The sequence below is a fragment of the Dermacentor variabilis genome, chromosome 7 (genome assembly GCF_050947875.1).
Source record: "Dermacentor variabilis isolate Ectoservices chromosome 7, ASM5094787v1, whole genome shotgun sequence".
Classification (NCBI taxonomy): Eukaryota; Metazoa; Arthropoda; class Arachnida; order Ixodida; family Ixodidae; genus Dermacentor; species Dermacentor variabilis.
The window spans coordinates 107,324,771-107,336,854 of record NC_134574.1 but is presented as its reverse complement, the minus strand read 5'-3'; positions in this window follow the sequence as shown (position 1 = coordinate 107,336,854).

The following is a 12,084-nucleotide window of genomic DNA, read 5'->3' as shown; positions in this document are numbered from 1 at the left end:
GTTCCCCCGTGACATTTTTGCATAGGAACCTCGTCGCTGCGAAGGACGCTGACCAACGCACGTGCCTTTCGTGGTCACCGCTGGGCTCTTTGCACATCACCGTGCCGCCTCTCAACCTCGCGACCAGGGCACGGATGCGCTTGCACGTGCCCAGGACGCGGCACCAAAGACAGGCTCACTCGGTTCCCACGACTGGCGTGACTGCCGGCAGCGTACGTATGTCGCAAAATCACGCATACAAGCAGGCGAACACGTCGGCATGGGGACAACCAGGAAAAGCTCATTCGACGCTCTTCGTCTTCTTTCTTTCTTTTTCTTTTTCAGCTATACTCGTTTTCGTCACGAGATGTGCGCGCGTCGAACGCGGAAAAACGAAAGCTTCGCCCCAGACAATTCCCACGGTGCGTGCCCGTTTATTGCCCGTCGCGCGGATATACCCCGACCGACCTGTCACAGCTAAACGTCGCTCGCATCCGCGTACGCCCGCTTTTCGCATCCCACCATCTAACTGCACAGCGTTCGTAGAAAGACGGCAAGAGGGGGCGGGGCTTTCGTTTTCCGCGAAGGCCTTTTAAATTCCTCGTCTGACTGTTGGCCTATCACGTGCACGGCCGCGCGATCTTGCGCGGATAGCTCAGCGAGCGTTCTTCTATTTTTTATTTTGCCAAGAGAGACGAAATACAAAAGTGAAAGCAGGGTGAAACCAGTTTGGATGCGAGCAGCACTTCCGCCGGTTATTGGGTAGCAAGCAGGCGGGCGTGAAAGGCTCGCTTGCCCACGCGGTAAGTGAATCTCTCGAAGGGCTAGCTAGGAGCAAAGGATTTCGCTCCAACTACGTGAGTTTAGAAGCACTCCAACGACTCTTCAGATGCCTTTTTTTTATATAACTGAACTCCCTTATAATCGCTAGAACAGGGAACTTGGTGATGGCGAACCAGAGCGGCCCAAATGAGCCTTTGACGGAGAAAAGGCAATGGAAAAGCAACATTTCGCCGAAAGGGGGAGCCTCTCTCCAGGCAATCTAGTCACACCTTGATCCGGGTGAAAGAGGCGACTTTCAAGAGAGAGTGGCCCTTTCAAGGAACACTTTCTTTCGTCGGAGCTCCCAGGAAAACTATTGCGTAGACCGACCGTGGGGATCACCTCGTAGCCACAGTCTCAGCGTCGGGACCTGCAGGCTAATCTGCGCTTAGTCAATGGGACCTCCTGTTGACGTTCCTAGAACAGTGGTCATTTAACGATCCCACCTGAACAGGCCCCCGACTGGAACGCTATTCTTAACAAGGGATGAACCAACTAGCATCCGCACGGCTACCTCACACTGCAGGAGGAAAACAGAGGGAAGCATCAACGATGGGGCATGAGACGGAGTACGAGACGCTGTTGTTGCTCGTGCAGCAACAGCGTCCCGCATCGAAAATTGTTCAGATGTGGCAATAGTTTTCAAGGAGTACACACGGGCATTCGCTGTAGACCAACCATAGCCGCGGAGTCGGCGCTTTAGTGCCCATGTAAACGGAGTCATCCAGTACAGTCGTCTTGATGCGTTTGAGAGTGATTGTCCCCGCAAGTCAAATCGCGGGCAATTTTGAGCAATAGGTTCGCAGATGCAGGGACAGAGAACTAAGATGCACTCCGACGCGGGCGTCGCATACAGCCGTCCCCATGAACATTGAATACGTCTTGGCGTGCGCAACTCCTAGTGACAGCCACCATGGAAGAACTCACTCGAGTCGAGGCAGTACGAGTGACGTCGGAGCTAAAGTGAAGGGCGCCTAGCACAGCCAATCTCACTCGGCTGATGACAGTGTGCGCGCATGGCAAAGTTGACTCGCTGTGCCCACCTTTATATGTGGGATTGAATTACAGTTAGCGTTCTCTCGTGGTGCTCGAACGGCCTCGTCTGCGCAGCCCTAGTCAGTGATGATGACACAAGGGCCAGATAAACCATTGCGAAATATGTTCATGGCATTCTCCTTTCGGGCAGCCGGTGAAGCTCCACTGCTTGAAGTGCCAGCTGGCCGCGGGATCCACGTAGGCTGAGAGAACACATTGCAAAGCCTATTTTAAGTCGTAAGCCTTTAGTGGCTCATGAGTGTCCGTGCACAGTTCGTGGGGGACGCAAGAAAGCGGTGATCAATCACAGCCGGTGACAGCTGTCACAGCGCTTGATGAATGACCCTAGGTGAACAATGGGTGATCCATCAAAGTTGACAGGTGGTTACGAATGAAAAAAGGAACATAGATCGGCTTTCGCCTATCACAGTTTAGCTCAGCAAAGTGCCCATAAATTTTCCAAAGTGTGGTCCATTTTCTCGGAGGTCCTTAAGTCGATGAACTGACGCGCGCCGAGCCGCAAATTCCACATCTGTCGACTTAGTAATATGTGGAGTCTCCCACCACGCAGTGTTACGAGTCTTGTCTGAATGTTACCACAGTGCCGACGTATATTTTGCAGACGCAACAGAGCCCTCGCTTTGCGTGTAACCTGCCGCGGTTGTTTAGTGGCTATGATGCTGGGCTGCTAAGCACGTGGTAGTGGGATCGAATCCCGGCCACGGCGGCCGCATTTCGATGGGGGCGAACTGCGAAAACACCCGTGTGCTTAGATTTAGGTGCATGTTAAAGAACCCCAGGTGCTCCAAGAGTCCCCCACTACGGCGTGCCTCATAATCATATCGTGGTTTTGGCATGTAAAACCCCAGAATTTTTTTTTTCGCTTTGCATGCGCTCCCTCCACCTCTCGCACAAGAGGAGGGGTGCAGCCAACTGCAAATATTCATAACTTTTCAGAAACCCCGTTATTTTTATGCTTATACACGAGGTCCACGCAAACCCTGATAAAAGGCAACCCCACCTTCCAAAGAACCGGAAGAACAATTGCGCTGAATGTTGTCCTTGCTACGGAGAGGCTATAGCGAAGGGGTGGGAATAAGAGTCCGATTGAAAACAACACTGGGGCTATCAGAAACGCCACAGTGTTGAGACGCCATTCCAGTGAAGGGCACTGTGTTAGTTGTGTCCACCAGGGGTCCTCGGGGATGCTAAAGAGAAAGATAAGTGGAGCTGTATTAGCAAATTCTTATGTTTATCACTATTTTCTTGCTTTACTAAAGAAGCAGCTCTTTCCGTGAGAGCTGGCTCTGTAAGCCAGAAAAGAGGCAGAAACGAAAGACGACTGGCGACGCCTCCGTGAAGTTCCCGCACCAGCTTGCCGTGACGTCATGGATATTTGGCAGCACGTACACAGGTCTATGTATAGCTACCTGTTTATTCGTACAGAAGGACTACATTCTATTCTTCAAGGAACCAAGAGCTCCACCTAGCTAGTTTCTAGAATTTTTTTAGAACGCATTTCTTAGGCATCCGTTCATGTGGCGACCGTCGGCGTAACCGAGTGAACGAGCACAGCGAAATATGATAGAGCGAACGCGGGGCGAAGCGGGGGATGAAAGACACCAGGAGAAAAGCGGAGGAAAAGAGTATGGCGAAAGAGTGAGAAGAAAAGCGTAGTGCGGTGATGATCCCTACGAGATGGCGCCAGAGTAGTGCGCGTTGGCTGAGAGGTCCGTCGGCGGCGGCTGCTGTGAGCCGCGGCCACGCGTCACCTGGCCATGCGCTAGCTCTCGCTATATTTATTTATTTATTTACATCATACTTGAGGCCGTGTGGCCCAAACAGAAGGGGCAAGGTAACAAATAAAAATGCGCGTACAAAAGGCAGACTCGCAAAATATGAAACTTAAGAAATGAAAGAACATAGCACGAAACAGCAATGTTACTTAGGAAATGCTAATACTATGAGTCTGAATTGATTCAGGGGTGTTCAGATGACGGAAAAGAATGAGGTTCCATTCTTCAATAGTTCGAGGAAAGAAATAAAATTTGAGGAGGTTTGTCCTGGCAACGTAAGGGGAGAGAGTGAGGGGGTGAGAATGAAAGGTTTTCCTGGATGCAGGAAGAGTTATGTATGGACTAGGATTTAAAGAAAATTTACGGTTTAGGAAGGGGTAAAGGAACTTCAGGCGTATTATTTTTCGCCTCGTTTGAAGGGTGTGAAAACCATTTGTCCGCAGTAATTCAGTTATAGACTCTTCTCGGCCGTATTTGGAAACAACAAAACGTATGGCTCTTCTCTGTATCCTTTCAAGGGCGTTAATGTTGATTTTGGTAAACGGATCCCAAATAACGCACGAGTATTCCAATTTGGATGGAATAAAAGTGGTATAGGCTAATGATTTTACCTCATGGGATGCATGTTTGAGCTTATGACGAAGTAGACATAGCTTTCTAATAGCAGAAGAGGCGGTAGCAGCAATGTGGCTATTCCAATTTAGGTCGTTAGTAGTCGTGATTCCAAGATACTTGTACTCGCTCACTTCGGCCAAGGGATCTTGGCAAATAGAATGAAAAAACTTCAGGGGCAGTTTTTTGTTTGTTATACATAGAAACACAGATTTATCTGAGTTAAGTTTCATTCCCCACTTGTTGCTCCACTCAAGAGTGTGGTTTAAGGTTAAATGAAGAGATAGTTGATCATTAACTGTATTAATATCGTTAAAATTTATACAGTCATCTGCAAACAGGCGAATATTGACAGGGGCCTCTGTTACATCAACTATGTCGCTACAATAAATAAGAAATAGTAGTGGGCCAAGTACGCTGCCTTGAGGCACGCCAGAGAGAGAGAGAGAGAGAGAAGTTTAATGATATGAAATGCTGAGAGGTCGGCCTGAGGTATATCCCTCTAGCCAGCTACTCGGCATTGGGGGAAGGGGAAGAGGGAAATAAAGAGGGAAGAGGTGCATGGTGGGTGACGATGACGATAGAAGGAAGGAGTAGAACATATCGCAAGCAATTTGGCATGCTCAAAGTCTGCAATCCAAGCCCGTTGTTTTTAAAAAGTTCAGTAATGCCTGAATGGCCTTGAAACTCGATTGAGGATCTGGCCAAGGGCCTAAAATAACGTCCTCCGACAACGGTGCGCTGTCGAGACACGTAAGGTCGTTGTCCAACCTTTCACGCTCTTCCACGTACTTAGGGCAGTCACAAAGCACATGACCTATAGTCTCAGTCACATTGCACACCTCACAGTGTGGAGACTCGGTGCGTCGCATGAGGTGCACGTATCCGCGCGTAAACGCTACCCCCAGCCTTAGTCTGTGCAGAAGACTGGCACAGCTTCGTTGAAGGTTCGGTGGTAGCCTAAAAGTCATGGCAGGGTCCAATCGCCAGAGGTTACTAAAAGAGAATCGGGCTGCTGCCTATCAATCACTACGTACTGTTTTCGACGCGTCAAGTAAGCAGAAACCCAGGACAGGATAAAGTCAGGAAGACCAAGGAATTCTGATTTAAAAATTAATTTGTCATGAGGAACTACATAAAATGCTTTTTGAAAATCCAAAAATGTCACATCTACCTGGCCAGCCTTGTCGAGGACAGAAGCAAACGAGTGAATGACTGTGCTTAATTGGGTGACTGTCGAGAGCCCCTTCCTGAAGCCATGTTGGAAAGGAGATAAAATGTTACGCTCGTTTAAGAAATCATTATTGTAGTCAGCAACGATGCGTTCAATTAAGGTACAAGAAGAGGATAATATGGAAATCAGTCGGTAATTGAAGACTGAGCTTGGGTCACATTTTTTTTTTAATACAGGGACAACACGTACTACTTTCCAATCGAGCGGAAGTACCGCGGAATGTAGAGAGGCCTGAAAGATTACTACAAGGAACTTACTGAAATGTTCCGCATAACACCGATTACCAATTAGCGAGGCAGTCACTTCACACTTCGCTCCGTTTGCAACGTGGCGCACGAGACAGATTGTCCGCGCGAGCCTAAATATATCGCGAAGTGAAAGCACGTACATAGAGCTGCGCTCATATCTCGTATTAGGGAGTATCGTAAGTGTGGGCGAAGTTTTTCAGCGTCGAAACAATGTTGCCAATTCTGCAACATCACACTTACGTTGCGGCTTTGTGGTTTCGGTGCGAAATTCCGAAATTCAAGAAATAAAAGATTGGGACTTTCTCCTCTAGCAATCAACCTTTTTCTGCGAAATTAATGAAAACTTCCTGGACAATAGTTTATCAGTCCAAGCTGATTTAGTGGTTCTGTTTAGTGTCCCTTAAGATGGCAACTCAGGTTTATTTATTGCTATGCCATATTTTTTTTTGTAGCTATACGGATCTCAACAAAATGCTTATGATAGGCAGGGCCTGCACCAGGAAGCCGCCAATAAGTGCTTCGTACAAAGGGAAAGGAACGCGAGAAGGAAGTACAGAAAGGCGCTTCGCACAACAGCATACGGACGCACCTCGATCCGTCCTTTTCTGCAGGAAACTTTAACAAGTGGGAAATTGCAGCCAGTCGCTTTTTTCTTCTTCAAATAGATAACGTAAAATAATTCAGGGAGCTATTCCTTAATTACAGCATTTCACGTACTGTGCCTCCTCCATATACCAGCTGTCCGTTGATTGATAGATCCCGTGTGAAGTGATTGGCTTTCCACTTTAAGCCCTCCGGTGGGTAGTCACAACCGTAGTAAGAAGCAGGCAATGAAGCCAGAGAAAGGATACTAAAAGTTTATTGTTATCTTCAACTGACAGAGAAAATAAAAAGGCGCAGGAAATTGAAAGTAGACGAAAAGATTACTAGTTGCAGGTGGGAACTAATCTTGTGCATGTACTCTCAGGCTTTTATCTGCTACTTTGCATAGTTGTGACTAACAAAAAAATGCTGGCTCTTCCGTAATCGAGATTAGACGTAAGCGTCAAATGGCTACTGGCTAAGTAGATTGGTTGGAGATGATAACAGCCACAGTGTTCAAATTGTTATGGGGTATGTTCGCAACAGCACACACCCCCACGCTACACCGCACCACGCCACACTGTGCACTGGTCCATACGGACGCGATAGTTTTCTCTCACAGACAGAACCTCATTGCAAGTATCGTTTCGGTCGAACAGCCATGCCCGGTGCGCCGGACGCGCCGCGGACCTCACGGACCACCGGCGTTGAAAAGATCGCAGGCGTCAAAAGATGACAATCAAGCGTGTAGTGCGCTGTATGTGCCTTCTGAACGTCGCTTTTGGAAACGACAAATAAAACTTCGGCGTATTAGAAGTTACAGCTTCAGTGATATTGCGAACAAACGTTAGCGAGAACTCGGAAGTAATATTTTTTTTAACTTCTTTGCGATATAACTGGCGAATGTAACGCGGTCTCGACTGGTTGTCCAGATGATCTCGTTTTCTTCTCGCAACTTGCCCGGATGTTCTCGTTTGAGCGCCCGGATAACGGCTCTGGATTTTGGTGTAAGGTCACTTGAAGGTCTCCGACAACGGGAGCTAAAAGCATTTCAGGCTTGAAAAATCGATCTCCTCTGATCCTCTCATTCGTTTAACTCCGGTGCACACATTTCACAGGGCTTCGTGAAGAATCACGATCTGCAGGACTTCAATAAAGTTTTATCATACCTCCTCACCTTGGTCGCGAAAGTGAGACGTGGCATCAAGACGACGTGGCCTGCGTTGTCACACGTAGTTTGATGCCAGACTTAATGGCGCAAATAAAGGTCATGGTGGAAGGGCGCTCTTGTGCATACATTTAGAGATAGAGAGAAGTTGTTTAATAGAAAATATATTTGTTTTTCTTTACTGGCGTGTATACAACCGATGACTTGATACTCTGTACAGGGAGGGTGAAGACGGAGATTAAAAGATGTATGTCGGAATGGCATGCATGTGTGTGTTTGTTGATTGCCGGGCACGAAGAGCCGTGCCCCCTCGCCACCCCCCTCCCCCCGAAAAAAATATTTGGTAGGCGGGGTCCGGCCCCCCTGGGCCTACCTCGTGACTTTAGGCCCTTACGGTGTCACGCTATGAAACTTCGCGGAAAGCGCGGAGGAACCGACCACGGCAAATGGCGGAAATGTTCCCGACCTTGGCGGAACCCCCTTCAGACGCTCACGAGCTTCAAGTCGCGTAAGCTGACTCGTACGCGTCGACAGGCGCGTACGCCTTGCCGATCACACGTGCAGGCAAACGCTCGGCATCCCCAGTCTGAGCACCGGTGAAAGCGGCGACCGCTCGCTTTCCCCGTCGGCTTTCAACATCACGTACAGAACGAGTCGAACGCGCGCATGTGTGCACGCGCGAGTGCGACGTGGGAAAAATGGGAGAGAACGGAGGCTGGCGCGCGGTTGAGCAACGTAAACGAAGACGTGCGCTTGCGCTTACGGTCCGGAAGTTACGTGCAGCGCACACGGACAGTGCGGCTGATGTGGCGGCGAGGCAAATCAGCCAGCACCCGGTAGCTTGCATTTTATCGTCCATATGACTCGCACGCCCACACTCTTAGGCAAAGTTACACCCCTTGGCTTGCCCCTTCTGCCACACAACAATAATCGTTATCTGCCTTGATGCGTTTCCTTTCTTTAACGCTGCGAGCCCGGAACTTTCCAGTAACGAACGGCACGCGCGTTATCAGAAGGGGCACTCCAAAGGGTGCAAACTGTTCTATGTCGATAACGCGCGTGGCGTTCGTTACTGGAAAGTTCCGGGCTAGCGGCGTTAAAGAAAGGAAATGCATCAAGGCAGATAACGATTATTGTTGTGTGGCAGAAGGCGCAAGCCAAAGGGTGTAACTTTGCCTAAGAGTGTACGTGCACGCCATTCTGGTTATGTCTTGTGCGTCTTGTAGCGAAGATGCTTGCGTCTGTAATGTCACGCCCCCCGACGACCTGATCAGCTTTATAGCGCTTGCGCGAAACCCCTTGCACGAGGCACGTGCTAGCCTGCACTGGAGATGCAAAATTTCCGGAAATTCTTAGAGGGAGGAAGAAAACCATTTTTTTTCTGGAAAACTTTGAAATGTTGGGAAAATTGAAACTCTCTTAAACACACCTTTTGCTTTTATACTTTCTTTTTCGAAACCAATTCATCACATTTTTTGTGCCGCTTTGAAGGAATGCGACAGCTGCTTCATACTTGCTTAGAAAGAAGCAACGTATCATCAGCATACTAGAAAATTGTACATGAAGTAGTTACCTCTCCCGATTCACAAACGTACAAATTAAGAAGAAGCGGATATAAAACTGAACCCTGTAAAACATCTGCGTTAAATGCCGCAAAGAACTCCCTAAGTCGCCAGTACATACAATCCGAGATCGATTTACCAGTTTATGTATAAATGCGTGGAAATGTGCCCTAAACTTGTAATTGTGTTGTTTAGCACATATAGTACAGTGGCTTACCGAACCGAATGCCTTGGATATATTTAAGTTGCCTTCAAATGTTGGATAAAGATCCAACAGTTCTTCATGCGTGCTTCCACCAGACACGAAGCCATACTGAGAAGATGTTATATTTTAGCAAGATCCCATCAATCAGCGACTCCAGAAACGGGGAGGCGGGGGGTGGGGGGTTACTCGAGGACCCCGTGGAGTTTTCCTTTACGGGGCTCAGGCCACTCGCCCCAACCCCCTCTCCCTGGCTTTCATCACCACTCCCTTCTTATCCCACTCCCTTTCTCACCACTCCCTTTCACCATCACTCCCTTGCCTGTCATGGCCCCGTCTACTGCTTGTTGCCAGTATGTCGAATAAACAAAAAGTTGGTCATCAATTCAGCTCTCACCGTTTCTCTCGTCTTGTCTGCCCTCTTCTCTTTGATGATGCCGGCGGGTCAAACAGGCAACAAACCCTCAGACATGTCGGTGAAAAAGTTTGACAAGGACCCCACATGCGAAGCTGCTCGACTTGAAGCCCAAGTTTTCAGTGAGCAGCACTTGTCGGTTCCTTGAACGTTTCTTCAAACAACTTTCTCTTCACCGTGTCCGGGCTGTCGAGAACAACGCCCGACACAGTTACACACGTATCGCCAAACTGATACGCAAACAAGTAACGAGTCGAGTGTTGTGCAACCACTGCACCCAACTCCACAACGTTCGCTTGGGTATGATACTCGCATACAAAGTGTCTTCATTAAGGCCCGCATCTGGAATGTACCGCCAACAGCGCGTGCAAATGATTTTAGAGTAGATGTGTATAGAATGAAAGTATCCGTTTGCGCGGCACCGTACGTAACACCTGACTACGGAGTCGATACGACCGTCTACCTGGGGTGCGATTTCAGATAAAACCTCCACGGCAACAAGCAACATCAATTACTGTAAAAAGCGGGATGTCACGACGCTTATCTTCCTTCTTTTATTTTTTTCGCACTCTTTCGCGATTGCGAACGCATACTACACATATGTGCACGCCGTGAAGCACCATGCCAATACACCGCATTCGCGCAACGAATGTGTCAACAGTTAGACTGACGCATTCGTGGCAATCCTAAAGACCAAGCAGTTCAGATACGCCGGCGAGAAAAAAAAATTCACCGACGATTACTACACTCCCCAATGCGAAATTTGAGCTCAGTCTCCGTATGTGTTTTCATTTCGCGATGCGGTATTGGCTGGCGCGGACAATCTGTCTCGTGTCGCACGTTGCAAACGGAGCGAAGCGTCGCGCGACTGCCTTGCTAATATCCTGGAGATAGCGACAGCCAGCGCGCGGGTGGCGCGTGGGCACGATTCACGGCAGCCCCCGCCGACAGCCAATCCAGACGACGCGCGCTACTCTAGCGCCATCTCGTAGCTATCGTCGCCGCACTACGCTTTTCTTGTCACCCTTTTGCCGTACCCTCCTGCTCCGCTTTCCTCCTCGCGTCTTTCATCCGCCGCTGCGCTCCGCGTTCGCTCTTTCGTCTCTCGCCGTGCTCGTTCACTCGGCTACGCCGACCGAGTGTCGACGTAACAACCAGTTGCGCTCTAAAGGTCTTGCGCAATCTTGCATCAGCCGGTCACTTCATTCGGCGCGTTCGGCGTCGCCTGCCCGGACATGTCGCGTTCGCACACTCCGCGTAGCGCTGCCTTTGCTGTAATAATAAAAAAAACAAAATAACGCGCTAAAGGATGAAACTGTAAGATGCTAACATTGCGTAAAGGCTCCTGGAGACGAGGGACTTTTCTTAACCACCCATCTTTACATAATTCACTGGCAGCCACAACCGTGTAAAGTCCTGTCGGGCTTTCTAGCGCCTAGTTTGTATCAATCCGCGCTGCTCGACTTCAGTCTCGGAAGCATCGTGGCGCATCGTGGAGACTCGTATGTGCGCCACGATGCCGGCTTCTCAACAGAAGATAAGCTGTCTCTTTCTGTTAGCACCAAAACTCTTAAGCGCCAGAACCGAAACTCCACCAAGTATTATATTATGTGATTACATTACGTGTTTCTTTACACTTCTCGCGCACATGTGGAAATTTTATCGCTTTATTCGCTTCCTCATTTTGCGTTGTTAGCGGTATGTGCCTGTCCTGAGTCTCCGTCCTAGTGATGCAGCTATATATTACGCAAGAAACATGCACTGACGATAAGTCTTCTCGAATAAAAGTGCGTTTGAAACTGCAGCCAATGGAAGGAGGAGGAGGAATAAACTTTATTAGTTGAAATGAGCCGACGGTAAAATCGTCCGAGGTGGGCGGCGTCCCTAGTCCATAGCAGGGCCAAGCTATCAGCTCAAGCCAATGGAAGCAACTTAAATTTCGTGACTTTCGCAGGAACTCTGCAGGAACTTGCGACTGCCACAGAGGTGTCACCGACGGACAACGACTACAGCCTGATCGCAACCAGTCTTCCTAGTTATCGCCGTCGTCCACAGATTGTTCCGCAAGTAAATGTTCACCTGTGTTAAAGCTATACTGCGTGCCCCACCACTTTAAAAGGAGGGAAGACTCTCAGTATGCACATAGAGCCATTACAGCCAGTTGGCCAAACCGGTAAAATGGTGGACTTGAGCAAGGCAGGCAGCACGCACTCGCTTGCTGGTGGGAGCGAACCGCGGAAAGAACCGAGTGAGGACGAGTCAGTTCCATGCGGCCTTCGCTCGCTTCCTACCCAATGCTACACATTTCCAAACAAAAAAGAGTAGAAGGTCCTGCCCGCGGGATTGGTCTGAAAAATTGGCGTGGTTATCTTACGGCAGCAAAAGCGATGTAGTGCTTTGTCCCGAGTGCGTTTCATTTTCCAAGGGAA